This window comes from Pristiophorus japonicus, chromosome 9, assembly GCF_044704955.1.
Source record: "Pristiophorus japonicus isolate sPriJap1 chromosome 9, sPriJap1.hap1, whole genome shotgun sequence".
Taxonomy (NCBI): domain Eukaryota; kingdom Metazoa; phylum Chordata; class Chondrichthyes; family Pristiophoridae; genus Pristiophorus; species Pristiophorus japonicus.
Genome location: NC_091985.1, coordinates 4,453,017 through 4,469,913, shown reverse-complemented (window position 1 = coordinate 4,469,913; position 16,897 = coordinate 4,453,017).

The following is a 16,897-nucleotide window of genomic DNA, read 5'->3' as shown; positions in this document are numbered from 1 at the left end:
TCACTGGAATATTCGCACCAGTATTCTGGGAATCTGTTCGTTAACCCTGGATTATTCACATCTATTGTACTGGAAATCTTTTAGATAACATGGATTATTCACACTTATTGTACTGGGAATCTGTCAGATATCACTGGAATATTCACACATAGTGTACTGGGAATCTGTTAGCTAACACTGGAATATTCACACCGAGCGCACTGGGAATCTTTTAGATAACCCTGGAAATTTCACACCTCGTGTACTGGGAATCTGTTAGATATCACTGGAATATTCACACCTCGTCTCCTGGTAATCTGTTCGATTACCCTGGAAAATTCACACCGAGTGTATTGGGAATCTCTTACATAACACTGGAATATTCACACCGAGTGTACTGGGAATCTGTTAGATATCACTGGAATATTCACACCCTGTGTACCGGGAATCTGTCAGATATCACTGGAATGTTCCCACCTAGTGTACTGGAAATATGTTAGATAACCGCAGAGTATTCACACCAGGTGTACTGGCAATCTGTTAGATATCACTGGAATATTCACACCGAGTGTACTGGGAATCTGTTAGTTGTCATTGGAATATTCACACTGATTGTACTGGGAATCTGTTGGATATCACTGGAATATTCACTTCGAGTTAACTGGGAATCTGTTAGATATCACTGGAATATTCACTCCCAGTTTATTGGTAATCTTTAAGATAATCTTGGAATATTCACAGCTAGTGTACTGGGAATATGTGAGATAACGCTGGAATACTCACACATTGTGTACTGGGAATCTGCTAGATATCACTGGGTTATTCTCACCTAGTGAACTAGGAATCTGTTAGAAATCACTGGAATATTCACTGCCAATGTACTGGGAACCTGTGAGATAACCCTGGAATATTCACATCCAGTGGACTGGGAATCTGTTAATTATCACTGGAATATTCACACCTCGTGTTCTGGAAATCTGTTAGATATCACTGGAATATTCATACTTAGTATACTGGGAATCTGTTAGATATCACTGGAATATTCACACCTACTGCACTGGGAATCTGTTAGATATCACGGTAATATTCACACTGATTGTACAGGGAATCTGTTAGATATCACTGGAATATTCACTTCGAGTGCACTGGGAATCTGTTAGGTATCACTGGAATATTCACACCTAGTGTACTGGGATATTCTTAGATAACCCTGGAATATTCAGACCTAGTGTACTGGAAATCTGTCAGATTTCACTGGAATATTCGCACCCAGTATTCTGGGAATCTGTTAGTTAACCCTGGATTATTCACATCTATTGTACTGGAAATCTGTCAGATATCACTGGAATATTCATACCGTGTGCACTGGGAATCTTTTAGATAACCCTGGAAATTTCACACCTAGTGTACTGGGAATCTGTTAGATATCACTGGAATATTCACACCCTGTTTACCGGGAAGCTGTTAGATATCACTGGAATATTCACAAGCTGTTTAGCGTGAATCTGTCAGATATCACTGGAATGTTCCCACCTGGTGTACTGGGAATATGTTAGATAACCGCGGAATATTCACACCAGGTGTACTGGCAATCTGTTAGATATCACTGGAATATTCACACTTAGTGTGCTGGGAATCTGTTAGATCACACTGGAATATTCACACCTAGCATACTGGGTAGTTGTTAGATATGACTGGAATATTCACACCTAGTCGACGGGGTATCTGTTAGATCACCCTTGAATATTCACACCCAGTTTATTGGGAATCTCTAAGATAACCCTGCTATATTCACATCTCGTGAAATGGGAATCTGATTGATAACCCAGGAACATTCACACCTAGTGTACTAGGAATCTTTTAGATACTATTGGAATATTCACTCCCAGTTTACTGGTAATCTGTTAGATAACCTTGAAATATTCACACCTTGTGTACTGGGATATTGTTAGAAAACCCTGGAATATTCACACCTCGTGTACTGGGAATTTGTTAGATATCACTGGAATATTCACACCTAATGTACTGGGAATCTGATGGATATCACTGGAATATTCACACCTAATGTTCTGGGAATCTGTTAGATATCACTGGAATAATCATACTTAGTGTTCTGGGAATCTGTTCGATATCATTGGAATATTTACAACTAATGTTCTGGGAATCTGTTAGATATCACTGGAATATTCACACCAAGTGCACTGGGAATCTGTTAGATATCACAGGAATATTCACACCAAGTGCACTGGGAATCTGTTAGATATCACTGGAATATTCACAGCAAGTGCACTGGGAATCTTTTAGATTACCCTGAGATATTGACAACGAGTGTATTGGGAATCTCTTAGATAACACTGAAATATTCACACCGGGTGTACTGTAAATCTGTAAGATAACCTGGAATACTCACACCAAGTGTACTGGAAATCTGTTAGATAACCTGGAATATTCACACCAAGTGTACTGGAAAACTGTTCGATAACCTGGAATATTCACACCTAGTGTACTGGAAATCTGTTAGATATCACTGGAATATTCACACCTAGTGTACTGGGAATCTGTTAGATATCACTGGAATATTCACACCTAGTGTACTGGGAATCTGTTAGATATCACAGGAATATTCACACGTAGTGTACTGGGAATCTGTTAGATATCACTGGATTATTCACACGTAGTGTACTGGGAATCTGTTAGATATCACTGGAATATTCACACCCAGTGTATTGGTAATCTTGTTACATATCACTGAAATATTCACACCTAGTGTACTGGGAATCTGTTAGATATCACTGCAATATTCACACATAGTCTACTGAGAATCTTTTAGATATCACTGCAATATTCGCACCTAGTGTACTGCGAATCTGTTAGATATCACTGGAATATTCACACCTAGTGTACTGTGAATCTGTTAGATATCACAGGAATATTCACACCTCGTCTACTGGAAATCTGTTAGATTACCCTGGAATATACACAACGAGTGTATTGGGAATCTCTTAGATAACACTGGAAGATTCACACCGGGTGTACTGGGAATCTGTTATATAACCTTGGATTATTCACACCTAGTGTACGAGGAATGCGTTAGATATCACTTGCTTATTCTCACCTACTGTAATCGGAATCTGTTGGATATCACTTGAATATTCGCACCTAGTGTTCTGGGAATCTGTTAGATATCACTGGAATATTCATACTTAGTGTAGTGGGAAGCTGGTAGATATTAATGGAATATTCACAACTAGTGGACTGCGAATCTGTGAGATAATCCTGGAATATTCACAACTAATGTACTGGGAATCTGTCAGATATCAATGGAATATTCACACATAGTGTACTGGGAATCTGTTAGATATCACTGGAATATTCACAAATAGTCTACGGAGTATCTGTTAGATTAACCTGGAATACTCACACCTAGTGTACTGAGAATCTGTTAGATATCACCGGAATATACTCACCTACTGTTCTCGGAATCTGTTAGATATCACTGGAATATTCACACCTAGTGTACTGGGAATCTGTTAGATATCACAGGAATATTCACAGCTCGTCTACTGGAAATCTGTTAGATTACCCTGGAATATACACAACGAGTGTATTGGGAATCTCTTAGATAACACTGGAAGATTCACACCGGGTGTACTGGGAATCTGTTAGATAACCTTGGATTATTCACACCTAGTGTACTAGGAATGCGTTAGATATCACTTGCTTATTCTCACCTACTGTAATCGGAATCTGTTAGATATCACTGGAATATTCGCACCTAGTGTTCTGGGAATCTGTTAGATATCACTGGAATATTCATACTTAGTGTCGTGGGAAGCTGGTAGATATTAATGGAATATTCACAACTAGTGGACTGCGAATCTGTGAAATAATCCTGGAATATTCACAACTAATGTACTGGGAATCTGTCAGATATCAATGGAATATTCACACAAAGTGTACTGGGAATCTGTAAGATAACACTGGAATATTCACGCCTGGTGTACTGGGAATCTGTTAGATATCACCGGAATATTCACACCTAGTGTACTGGAAATCAGTTAGATATCACTGGATTATTCACACCTATTTTACTGGGAGTCAGTTTGATAATCCTGGAATATTCACAAATAGTCTACGGAGTATCTGTTAGATTAACCTGGAATACTCACAGCTAGTGCACTGGGAATCTGTTAGATATCACCGGAATATTCACACCTAGTGTACTGGAAATCAGTTAGATATCACTGGATTATTCACACCTATTTTACTGGGAGTCAGTTTGATAATCGTGGAATATTCACACCGAGTGTACTGGGAATCGGTTTGATATCACTGGAATATTCACACCTCGTATACTGGGAATCTGTTAGATATCACTGTGATATTCACACCTAGTGTACTGGGAATCTGTTGAATAACCCTGGAATATTCACACCTAGTGCACTGGGAATCTGTTAGATATCACTGGATTATTCTCACCTCGTGTACGAGGAATCTGTTAGATATCACTGGAATATTCACAACTATTGTTCTCGGAATCTGTTAGATATTACTGGAATATTCGCACCTCGTGTTCTGGGAATCTGTTAGATATCAATGGAATATTTATACATTGTGTACTGGGAATCTGTTATATAACCCTGGAACATTCACACCTCGTGGACTAGGAATCTGTTAGATACCACAGGAATATTCACACCCAGTGTATTGTTAATCTGTTAGATAACCTTGAAATATTCACACCTAGTGTACTGCGACATTGTTAAATAACCCTGGAATATTCACCCCTAGTGCAATGGGTATCTGTTAGATATCACTGGAATATTCACACCGAGTGTACTGGAAATCTGTTAGATACCACTGGAATATACACACCTAGTGTTTTTGGAATCTGTTAGATATCACTGGAATATTTGCACCTACTGTTCTGGGATATTGTTAGATAACCCTGGAATATTCACACCTAGCGTACTGGGAATCTGTTAGATATCACTGGAATATTCACACCTCGTCGACTGGGAATCTGTTAGATAACTCTGGAGTATTCACACCTAGTGTACTGAGAATCAGTTAGATATCACTGGATTATTCACACCTATTGTACTGGGAATCTGTTAGATATCACTGGAATATTCACACCTCATGTACTGGGAATCTGTTAGATATCACTGGAATATTCACACTGACTGTACTGGGAATCTGTTAGATATCACTGGAATATTCACACCTCATGTACTGGCAATCTGTTAGATATCACTGGAATATTCACACCTCATGTACTGGCAATCAGTTAGATATCACTGGATTATTCACACCGATTGTACTGGCAATCTGTTAGATATCACTAGATTATTCACACTGACTGTCCTGGGAATCTGTTCGATATCACTGGAATATTCACAGCTATTGTGCTTGGAATCTGTTAAATAGCCCTGGAATAGTCACACCTAGTGTACTGGGAATCTGTTCGATATCACTGGAATATTCACACCCAGTTTATTGGTAATCTGTTAAATAACCCTGGAATATTCACACTTCGCGTACTGGGATAGTGTTAGATAACCCTGGAATATTCACACCTAGTGTACTGGGAATCTGTTAGATAACCCTGGAATATTCACACCTAGTGTATGGGAATCTGTTCGATATCACTGGAATATTAACACCTAGTGTACTGTGTATCTGTTAGATATCACTGGAATATTCGCAGCTTGTGTGTTCGGAATCAGTTAGATATCACTGGAATATTCACATCTACTGTACTGGTAATCTGTTAGATATCACCGGAATATACTCACCTAGTGTTCTCTGAATCTGTTAGATATCACTGGAATATTCATACCTAGTGTACTGGTAATCTGTTGGATATCATTGGAATATTCACACCTACTCTACTGGGAATCTTTTAGATATCACTGGAATATTCACACCTAGTGTACTGGAAATCAGTTAGATATCACTGGATTATTCACACCTATTTTACTGGGAGTCAGTTCGATAATCCTGGAATATTCACACCTAGTGTACTGGGAATCTGTTTGATATCACTGGAATATTCACACCTCGTATACTGGGAATCTGTTAGATATCACTGGGATATTCACACCTAGTGTACTGGGAATCTGTTGAATAACCCTGGAATATTCACACCTAGTGCACTGGGAATCTGTTAGATATCACTGGATTATTCTCACCTCGTGTACGAGGAATCTGTTAGATATCACTGGAATATTCACAACTAGTGTTCTCGGAACCTGTTAGATATTACTGGAATATCCGCACCTCGTGTTCTGGGAATCTGTTAGATATCAATGGAATATTTATACATTGTGTACTGGGAATCTGTTATATAACCCTGGAACATTCACACCTCGTGGACTAAGAATCTGTTAGATACCACAGGAATATTCACACTCAGTGTATTGTTAATCTGTTAGATAACCTTGAAATATTCACACCTAGTGTACTGTGATATTGTTAAATAACCCTGGAATATTCACCCCTAGTGCAATGGGTATCTGTTAGATATCACTGGAATATCCACACCGAGTGTACAGGGAATCTGTTAGATACCACTGGAATATACACACCTAGTGTTTTTGGAATCTGTTAGATATCACTGGAATATTTGCACCTAGTGTTCTGGGAATCTGTTAGATAACCCTGGAATATTCACACCTAGTGTACTGGGAATCTGTTAGATATCACTGGATTATTCACACCTATTGTACTGGGAATCTGTTAGATATCACTGGAATATTCATACCTCATGTACTGGGAATCTGTTAGATATCACTGGAATATTCACACCGACTGTACTGGGAATCTGTTAGATATCACTGGAATATTCACACCTCATGTACTGGCAATCAGTTAGATATCACTGGATTATTCACACCGATTGTACTGGCAATCTGTTAGATATCACTGGAATATTCACACTGACTGTCCTGGGAATCTGTTCGATATCACTGGAATATTCACAGCAATTGTGCTTGGAATCTGTTAAATAGCCCTGGAATATTCACACCTTGTGTACTGGGATATTGTTAGATAACCCTGGAATATTCACACCTAGTGTACTGGGAATCTGTTAGATAACCCTGGAATATTCACACCTAGTGTATGGGAATCTGTTCGATATCACTGGAATATTAACACCTATTGTACTGTGTATCTGTTAGATATCACTGGAATATTCGCAGCTAGTGTGTTCGGAATCTGTTAGATATCACTGGAATATTCACATCTACTGTACTGGTAATCTGTTAGATAACCGTGGAATATTCACAGCTAGTGTACTGGGAATCTGTTCGATATCACTGGAATATTCGCACCTAGTGTTCTGGGAATCTGTTAGATATCACTGGAATATTCATACATAGTGTCCTGGGAATCTGTTAGATATCACTGGAATATTCACACCGAGTGTACTGGGAATCTGTTAGATACCACTGGAATATACACACCTCGTGTTTTTGGAATCTGTTAGATATCACTGGAATATTTGCACCTAGTGTTCTGGGATATTGTTAGATAACCCTGGAATATTCACACCTAGCGTACTGGGAATCTGTTAGATATCATTGGAATGTTCACACCTCGTCTACTGGGAATCTGTTAGATAACTCTGGAGTATTCACACCTAGTGTACTGTGAATCAGTTCGATATCACTGGATTATTCACACCTATTGTACTGGGAATCTGTTAGATATCACTGGAATATTCACACCTCATGTACTGGGAATCTGTTAGATATCACTGGAATATTCACACCGACTGTACTGGGAATCTGTTAGATATCACTGGAATATTCACACCTCATGTACTGGCAATCAGTTAGATATCACTGGATTATTCACACCGATTGTACTGGCAATCTGTTAGATATCACTGGAATATTCACACTGACTGTCCTGGGAATCTGTTCGATATCACTGGAATATTCACACCTAGTGTACTGGGAATCTGTTCAATATCACTGGAATATTCACACCCAGTTTATTAGTAATCTGTTAAATAACCCTGGAACATTCACACCTCGCGTACTGGGATATTGTTAGATAATCCTGGAATATTCACACCTAGTGTATGGGAATCTGTTCGATATCACTGGAATATTAACACCTAGTGTTCTGGGAATCTGTTAGCTAGCACTGGAATATTCGCAGCTAGTGTGTTCGGAATCAGTTAGATATCACTGGAATATTCACATCTACTGTACTGGTAATCTGTTCGATATCACTGGAATATTCGCACCTAGTGTTCTGGGAATCTGTTAGCTAGCACTGGAATATTCGCACCTAGTGTTCTGGGAATCCGTTAGATATCACTGGAATATTCATACATAGTGTCCTGGGAATCTGTTAGATATCACTGGAAAAGTCACACCTGATGTACTGTGAATATGTTAGATATCACTGGATTATTCACAACTATTGTACTGGGAATATGTTAGATATCACTGGAATATTAATACCTAGTGTACTGGGAATCTGTTAGATATCAGTGGAATATTCACACCTAGTTTCTTGGGAATCTGTTAGATATCATTGGAATATGCACACCTAGTGTACTGGGAATCTGTTAGATATCAGTGGAATATTCACACCTAGTTTCTTGGGAATCTGTTAGATATCGCTGGAATATTCACACTTAGTGCACTGAGAATCTGTTCGATATCACTGGAATATTCACACCTCGTGTAATGGGAATCTGTTAGCTATCACTGGAATATTCACAGCTAGTGTATTCGGAATCTGTTAGATTACCCTGGAATATTCACACCTAGTGTACTGGGAATATGTTAGCTATCACTGGAATATTAATACCTAGTGTACTGGGAATCTGTTAGATATCAGTGGAATATTCACACCTAGTTTCTTGGGAATCTGTTAGATATCAGTGGAATATTCACACCTAGTGTACTGGGAATCTGTTAGATATCGCTGGAATATTCACATCTATTGTGCTTGGAATCTGTTAAATAGCCCTGGAATATTCACACCTAGTGTACTGGGAATCTGTTAGCTATCACTGGAATATTCACACCTAGTTTCTTGGGAATCTGTTAGATATCAGTGAAATTTTCACACCGAGTGTACTGGGAATCTGTTATATATCACTGGAATATTAACACCTAGTGTACTGGGAATCTGTTAGCTAACACTGGAATATTCACACCTAGTTTCTTGGGAATCTGTTACATATCAGTGAAATTTTCACACCGAGTGTACTGGGAATCTGTTATATATCACTGGAATATTAACGCCTAGTGTACTGAGAATCTGTTAGATTACCCTGGAACATTCACACCTAGTGTACTCGGAATCTGTTATATATCACTGGAATATTCACACCTAGTGCACTGAGAATCTGTTAGATTACCCTGGAATATTCACACCTAGTGTACTGGGAATCTGTTAGATATCACTGGAATATTCACACCTAGTGTACTGGGAATCTGTTAGCTATCACTGGAATATTCACACCTAGTTTCTTGGGAATCTGTTAGATATTGCTGGAATATTCACACTTAGTGTACTGGGAATATGTTAGATATCACTGGAATATTCACACCTAGTGTACTGGGAATTTGTTACATATCACTGGAATATTCACACCTAGTGCACTGAGAATCTGTTCGATATCACTGAAATATTCACACCTCGTGTAATGGGAATCTGTTAGATATCACTGGAATATTCACACCGAGTGTACTGAGAATCTGTTAGATATCATTGGAATATTAACACCTAGTTTCTTGGGAATCTGTTACATATCAGTGAAATTTTCACACCGAGTGTACTGGGAATCTGTTATATATCACTGGAATATTCACACCTAGTGCACTGAGAATCTGTTAGATTACCCTGGAATATTCACACCTAGTGTACTGGGAATCTGTTAGATATCACTGGAATATTCACACCTAGTGTACTGGGAATCTGTTAGATTACCCTGGAATATTCATACCTAGTGTACTGGGAATCTGTTACATATCACTGGAATATTCACACCGAGTGTACTGGGAATCTGTTAGTTAGCCCAGGAATATTCACACCTCGTTTACTGGGAATCTGTTCGATATCACTGGAATATTGACACCTAGTGTAATGGGAATCTGTTAGCTATCACTGGAATATTCACACCGAGTGTACTGGGAATCTGTTAGTTAGCCCTGGAATATTCACACCTCGTTTACTGGGAATTTGTTCGATATCACTGGAATATTCACACCTAGTGTAATGGGAATATGTTAGATATGACTGGAATATTCACACCAAGTGTACTGGGAATCTGTCAGATAAACCTGGAATATTCACACCGAGTGTACTGGGAATCTGTTGAATAACCCTGGAATATTCACACCTGGTGTACTGGGAATCTGTTAGATATCACTGGATTATTCTCACCTAGAGTACTCGGAATCTGTTGGATATCACTGGAATATTCACTCCTAGTGTACTGGGAATCTGTTAGATATCACTGGAATATTCACACTGACTGTCCTGGGAATCTGTTAGATATCACTGGAATATTCACATCTTGTCTACTGGGAATCTGTTAGATTACCCTGGAATATTCACACCTAGTGTACAGGGAATCTGTTCGATATCACTGGAATATTCACACCCAGTTTATTGGTAATCTGTTAAATAACCCTGGAACATTCACACCTCGCGTACTGGGATATTGTTAGATAACCCTGGAATATTCACACCGAGAATATGGGAATCTGTTCGATATCACTGGAATATTAACACCTAGTGTACTGTGTATCTGTTAGATATCACTGGAATATCCGCAGCTAGTGTGTTCGGAATCAGTTAGATATCACTGGAATATTCACATCTACTGTACTGGTAATCTGTTAGATATCACTGGAATATTCACACCTAGTGTACTGGGAATTTGTTACATATCACTGGAATATTCACACCTAGTGCACTGAGAATCTGTTCGATATCACTGGAATATTCACACCGAGTGTACTGGGAATCTGTTAGATATCATTGGAATATTAACACCTAGTTTCTTGGGAATCTGTTACATATCAGTGAAATTTTCACACCTAGTGTACTAGGAATCTGTTATATATCGCTGGAATATTAACTCCTAGTGTACTGAGAATCTGTTAGATTACCCTGGAATATTCACACCTAGTGTACGGGGAATCTGTTACATATCACTGGAATATTCACACCTAGTGCACTGAGAATCTGTTCGGTTACCCTGGAATATTCACACCTCGTGTACTGGGAATCTGTTACATATCACTGGAATATTCACACCTAGTGCACTGAGAATCTGTTAGATTACCCTGGAATATTCACACCTAGTGTACTGGGAATCTGTTAGATATCACTGGAATATTCACACCTAGTGTACTGGGAATCTGTTAGATTACCCTGGAATATTCATACCTAGTGTACTGGGAATCTGTTACATATCACTGGAATGTTCACACCGAGTGTACTGGGAATCTGTTAGTTAGCCCTGGAATATTCACACCTCGTTTACTGGGAATCTGTTCGATATCACTGGAATATTCACACCCAGTTTATTGGTAATCTGTTAAGTAACCCTGGAACATTCACACCTCGCGTACTGGGATATTGTTAGATAACCCTGGAATATTCACACCGAGTGTATGGGAATTTGTTCGATATCACTGGAATATTAACACCTAGTGTACTGTGTATCTGTTAGATATCACTGGAATATTCGCAGCTAGTGTGTTCGGAATCAGTTAGATATCACTGGAATATTCACATCTACTGTACTGGTAACCTGTTCGATATCACTGGAATATTCGCACCTAGTGTTCTGGGAATCTGTTAGCTAGCACTGGAATATTCGCACCTAGTGTTCTGGGAATCCGTTAGATATCACTGGAATATTCATACATAGTGTCCTGGGAATCTGTTAGATATCACTGGAAAAGTCACACCTGATGTACTGTGAATATGTTAGATATCACTGGAATATTCACATCTAGTGTACTGGGAATATGTTAGATACCACTGGAATATTAATACCTAGTGTACTGTGAATCTGTTCGATATCAGTGGAATATTCACACCTAGTTTCTTGGGAATCTGTTAGATATCAGTGGAATATTCACAGCTAGTGTATTCGGAATCTGTTAGATTACCCTGGAATATTCACACCTAGTGTACTGGGAATATGTTAGATATCACTGGAATATTCACACCCCGTGTAATGGGAATCTGTTAGCTATCACTGGAATATTCACAGCTAGTGTATACGAAATCCGTTAGATTACCCTGGAATATTCACACCTAGTGTACTGGGAATATGTTAGATATCACTGGAATATTCACACCTAGTGTACTGGGAATTTGTTACATATCACTGGACTATTCACACCTAGTGCACTGAGAATCTGTTCGATATCACTGGAATATTCACACCGAGTGTACTGGGAATCTGTTAGATATCATTGGAATATTAACACCTAGTTTCTTGGGAATCTGTTACATATCAGTGAAATTTTCACACCTAGTGTACTAGGAATCTGATATATATCACTGGAATATTAACACCTAGTGTACTGAGAATCTGTTAGATTACCCTGGAATATTCACACCTAGTGTACTGGGAATCTGTTACATATCACTGGAATATTCACACCTAGTGCACTGAGAATCTGTTCGGTTACCCTGGAATATTCATACCTCGTGTACTGGGAATCTGTTACATATCACTGGAATATTCACACCTAGTGCACTGAGAATCTGTTAGATTACCCTGGAATATTCACACCTAGTGTACTGGGAATCTGTTAGATATCACTGGAATATTCACACCTAGTGTACTGGGAATCTGTTAGATTACCCTGGAATATTCATACCTAGTGTACTGGGAATCTGTTACATATCACTGGAATGTTCACACCGAGTGTACTGGGAATCTGTTAGTTAGCCCTGGAATATTCACACCTCGTTTACTGGGAATCTGTTCGATATCACTGGAATATTGACACCTAGTGTAATGGGAATCTGTTAGCTATCACTGGAATATTCACACCGAATGTACTGGGAATCTGTTAGTTAGCCCTGGAATATTCACACCTCGTTTACTGGGAATTTGTTCGATATCACTGGAATATTCACACCTAGTGTAATGGGAATATGTTAGATATGACTGGAATATTCACACCAAGTGTACTGGGAATATGTCAGATAAACATGGAATATTCACACCGAGTGTACTGGGAATCTGTTGAATAACACTGGAATATTCACACCTGGTGTACTGGGAATCTGTTAGATATCACTGGATTATTCTCACCTAGAGTACTCGGAATCTGTTGGATATCACTGGAATATTCACTCCGAGTGTACTGGGAATCTGTTAGATATCACTGGAATATTCACACTGACTGTCCTGGGAATCTGTTAGATATCACTGGAATATTCACATCTTGTCTACTGGGAATCTGTTAGATTACCCTGGAATATTCACACCTAGTGTACAGGGAATCTGTTCGATATCACTGGAATATTCACACCCAGTTTATTGGTAATCTGTTAAATAACCCTGGAACATTCACACCTCGCGTACTGGGATATTGTTAGATAACCCTGGAATATTCACACCGAGTATATGGGAATCTGTTCGATATCACTGGAATATTAACACCTAGTGTACTGTGTATCTGTTAGATATCACTGGAATATCCGCAGCTAGTGTGTTCGGAATCAGTTAGATATCACTGGAATATTCACATCTACTGTACTGGTAATCTGTTAGATATCACTGGAATATTCACACCTAGTGTACTGGGAATTTGTTACATATCACTGGAATATTCACACCTAGTGCACTGAGAATCTGTTCGATATCACTGGAATATTCACACCGAGTGTACTGGGAATCTGTTAGATATCATTGGAATATTAACACCTAGTTTCTTGGGAATCTGTTACATATCAGTGAAATTTTCACACCTAGTGTACTAGGAATCTGTTATATATCACTGGAATATTAACTCCTAGTGTACTGAGAATCTGTTAGATTACCCTGGAATATTCACACCTAGTGTACGGGGAATCTGTTACATATCACTGGAATATTCACACCTAGTGCACTGAGAATCTGTTCGGTTACCCTGGAATATTCACACCTCGTGTACTGGGAATCTGTTACATATCACTGGAATATTCACACCTAGTGCACTGAGAATCTGTTAGATTACCCTGGAATATTCACACCTAGTGTACTGGGAATCTGTTAGATATCACTGGAATATTCACACCTAGTGTACTGGGAATCTGTTAGATTACCCTGGAATATTCATACCTAGTGTACTGGGAATCTGTTACATATCACTGGAATGTTCACACCGAGTGTACTGGGAATCTGTTAGTTAGCCCTGGAATATTCACACCTCGTTTACTGGGAATCTGTTCGATATCACTGGAATATTGACACCTAGTGGAATGGGAATCTGTTAGCTATCACTGGAATATTCATACCGAATGTACTGGGAATCTGTTAGTTAGCCCTGGAATATTCACACCTCGTTTACTGGGAATCTGTTCGATATCACTGGAATATTCACACCTAGTGTAATGGGAATATGTTAGATATGACTGGAATATTCACACCAAGTGTACTGGGAATATGTCAGATAAACCTGGAATATTCACACCGAGTGTACTGGGAATCTGTTGAATAACACTGGAATATTCACACCTGGTGTACTGGGAATCTGTTAGATATCACTGGATTATTCTCACCTAGAGTACTCGGAATCTGTTGGATATCACTGGAATATTCACTCCTAGTGTACTGGGAATCTGTTAGATATCACTGGAATATTCACAGCTAGTGTACTGGGAATCTGTTAGATATCACTGGAATATTCACATCTTGTCTACTGGGAATCTGTTAGATTACCCTGGAATATTCACACCTAGTGTACAGGGAATCTGTTCGATATCACTGGAATATTCACACCCAGTTTATTGGTAATCTATTAAGTAACCCTGGAACATTCACACCTCGCGTACTGGGATATTGTTAGATAACCCTGGAATATTCACACCGAGTGTATGGGAATCTGTTCGATATCACTGGAATATTAACACCTAGTGTACTGTGTATCTGTTAGATATCACTGGAATATTCGCAGCTAGTGTGTTCGGAATCAGTTAGATATCACTGGAATATTCACATCTACTGTACTGGTAACCTGTTCGATATCACTGGAATATTCGCACCTAGTGTTCTGGGAATCTGTTAGCTAGCACTGGAATATTCGCACCTAGTGTTCTGGGAATCCGTTAGATATCACTGGAATATTCATACATAGTGTCCTGGGAATCTGTTAGATATCACTGGAAAAGTCACACCTGATGTACTGTGAATATGTTAGATATCACTGGAATATTCACATCTAGTGTACTGTGAATCTGTTAGATATCACTGGATTATTCACAACTATTGTACTGGGAATCTGTTAAAAAAAAACCTGGAATATTCACACCTCGTGTACTGGGAATATGTTAGATACCACTGGAATATTAATACCTAGTGTACTGTGAATCTGTTCGATATCAGTGGAATATTCACACCTAGTTTCTTGGGAATCTGTTAGATATCAGTGGAATATTCACAGCTAGTGTATTCGGAATCTGTTAGATTACCCTGGAATATTCACACCTAGTGTACTGGGAATATGTTAGATATCACTGGAATATTCACACCTCGTGTAATGGGAATCTGTTAGCTATCACTGGAATATTCACAGCTAGTGTATTCGAAATCCGTTAGATTACCCTGGAATATTCACACCTAGTGTACTGGGAATATGTTAGATATCACTGGAATATTCACACCTAGTGTACTGGGAATTTGTTACATATCACTGGACTATTCACACCTAGTGCACTGAGAATCTGTTCGATATCACTGGAATATTCACACCGAGTGTACTGGGAATCTGTTAGATATCATTGGAATATTAACACCTAGTTTCTTGGGAATCTGTTACATATCAGTGAAATTTTCACACCTAGTGTACTAGGAATCTGATATATATCACTGGAATATTAACACCTAGTGTACTGAGAATCTGTTAGATTACCCTGGAATATTCACACCTAGTGTACTGGGAATCTGTTACATATCACTGGAATATTCACACCTAGTGCACTGAGAATCTGTTCGGTTACCCTGGAATATTCATACCTCGTGTACTGGGAATCTGTTACATATCACTGGAATATTCACACCTAGTGCACTGAGAATCTGTTAGATTACCCTGGAATATTCACACCTAGTGTACTGGGAATCTGTTAGATATCACTGGAATATTCACACCTAGTGTACTGGGAATCTGTTAGATTACCCTGGAATATTCATACCTAGTGTACTGGGAATCTGTTACATATCACTGGAATGTTCACACCGAGTGTACTGGGAATCTGTTAGTTAGCCCTGGAATATTCACACCTCGTTTACTGGGAATCTGTTCGATATCACTGGAATATTGACACCTAGTGTAATGGGAATCTGTTAGCTATCACTGGAATATTCACACCGAATGTACTGGGAATCTGTTAGTTAGCCCTGGAATATTCACACCTCGTTTACTGGGAATTTGTTCGATATCACTGGAATATTCACACCTAGTGTAATGGGAATATGTTAGATATGACTGGAATATTCACACCAAGTGTACTGGGAATATGTCAGATAAACCTGGAATATTCACACCGAGTGTACTGGGAATCTGTTGAATAACACTGGAATATTCACACCTGGTGTACTGGGAATCTGTTAGATATCAGTGGATTATTCTCACCTAGAGTACTCGGAATCTGTTGGATATCACTGGAATATTCACTCCTAGTGTACTGGGAATCTGTTAGATATCACTGGAAT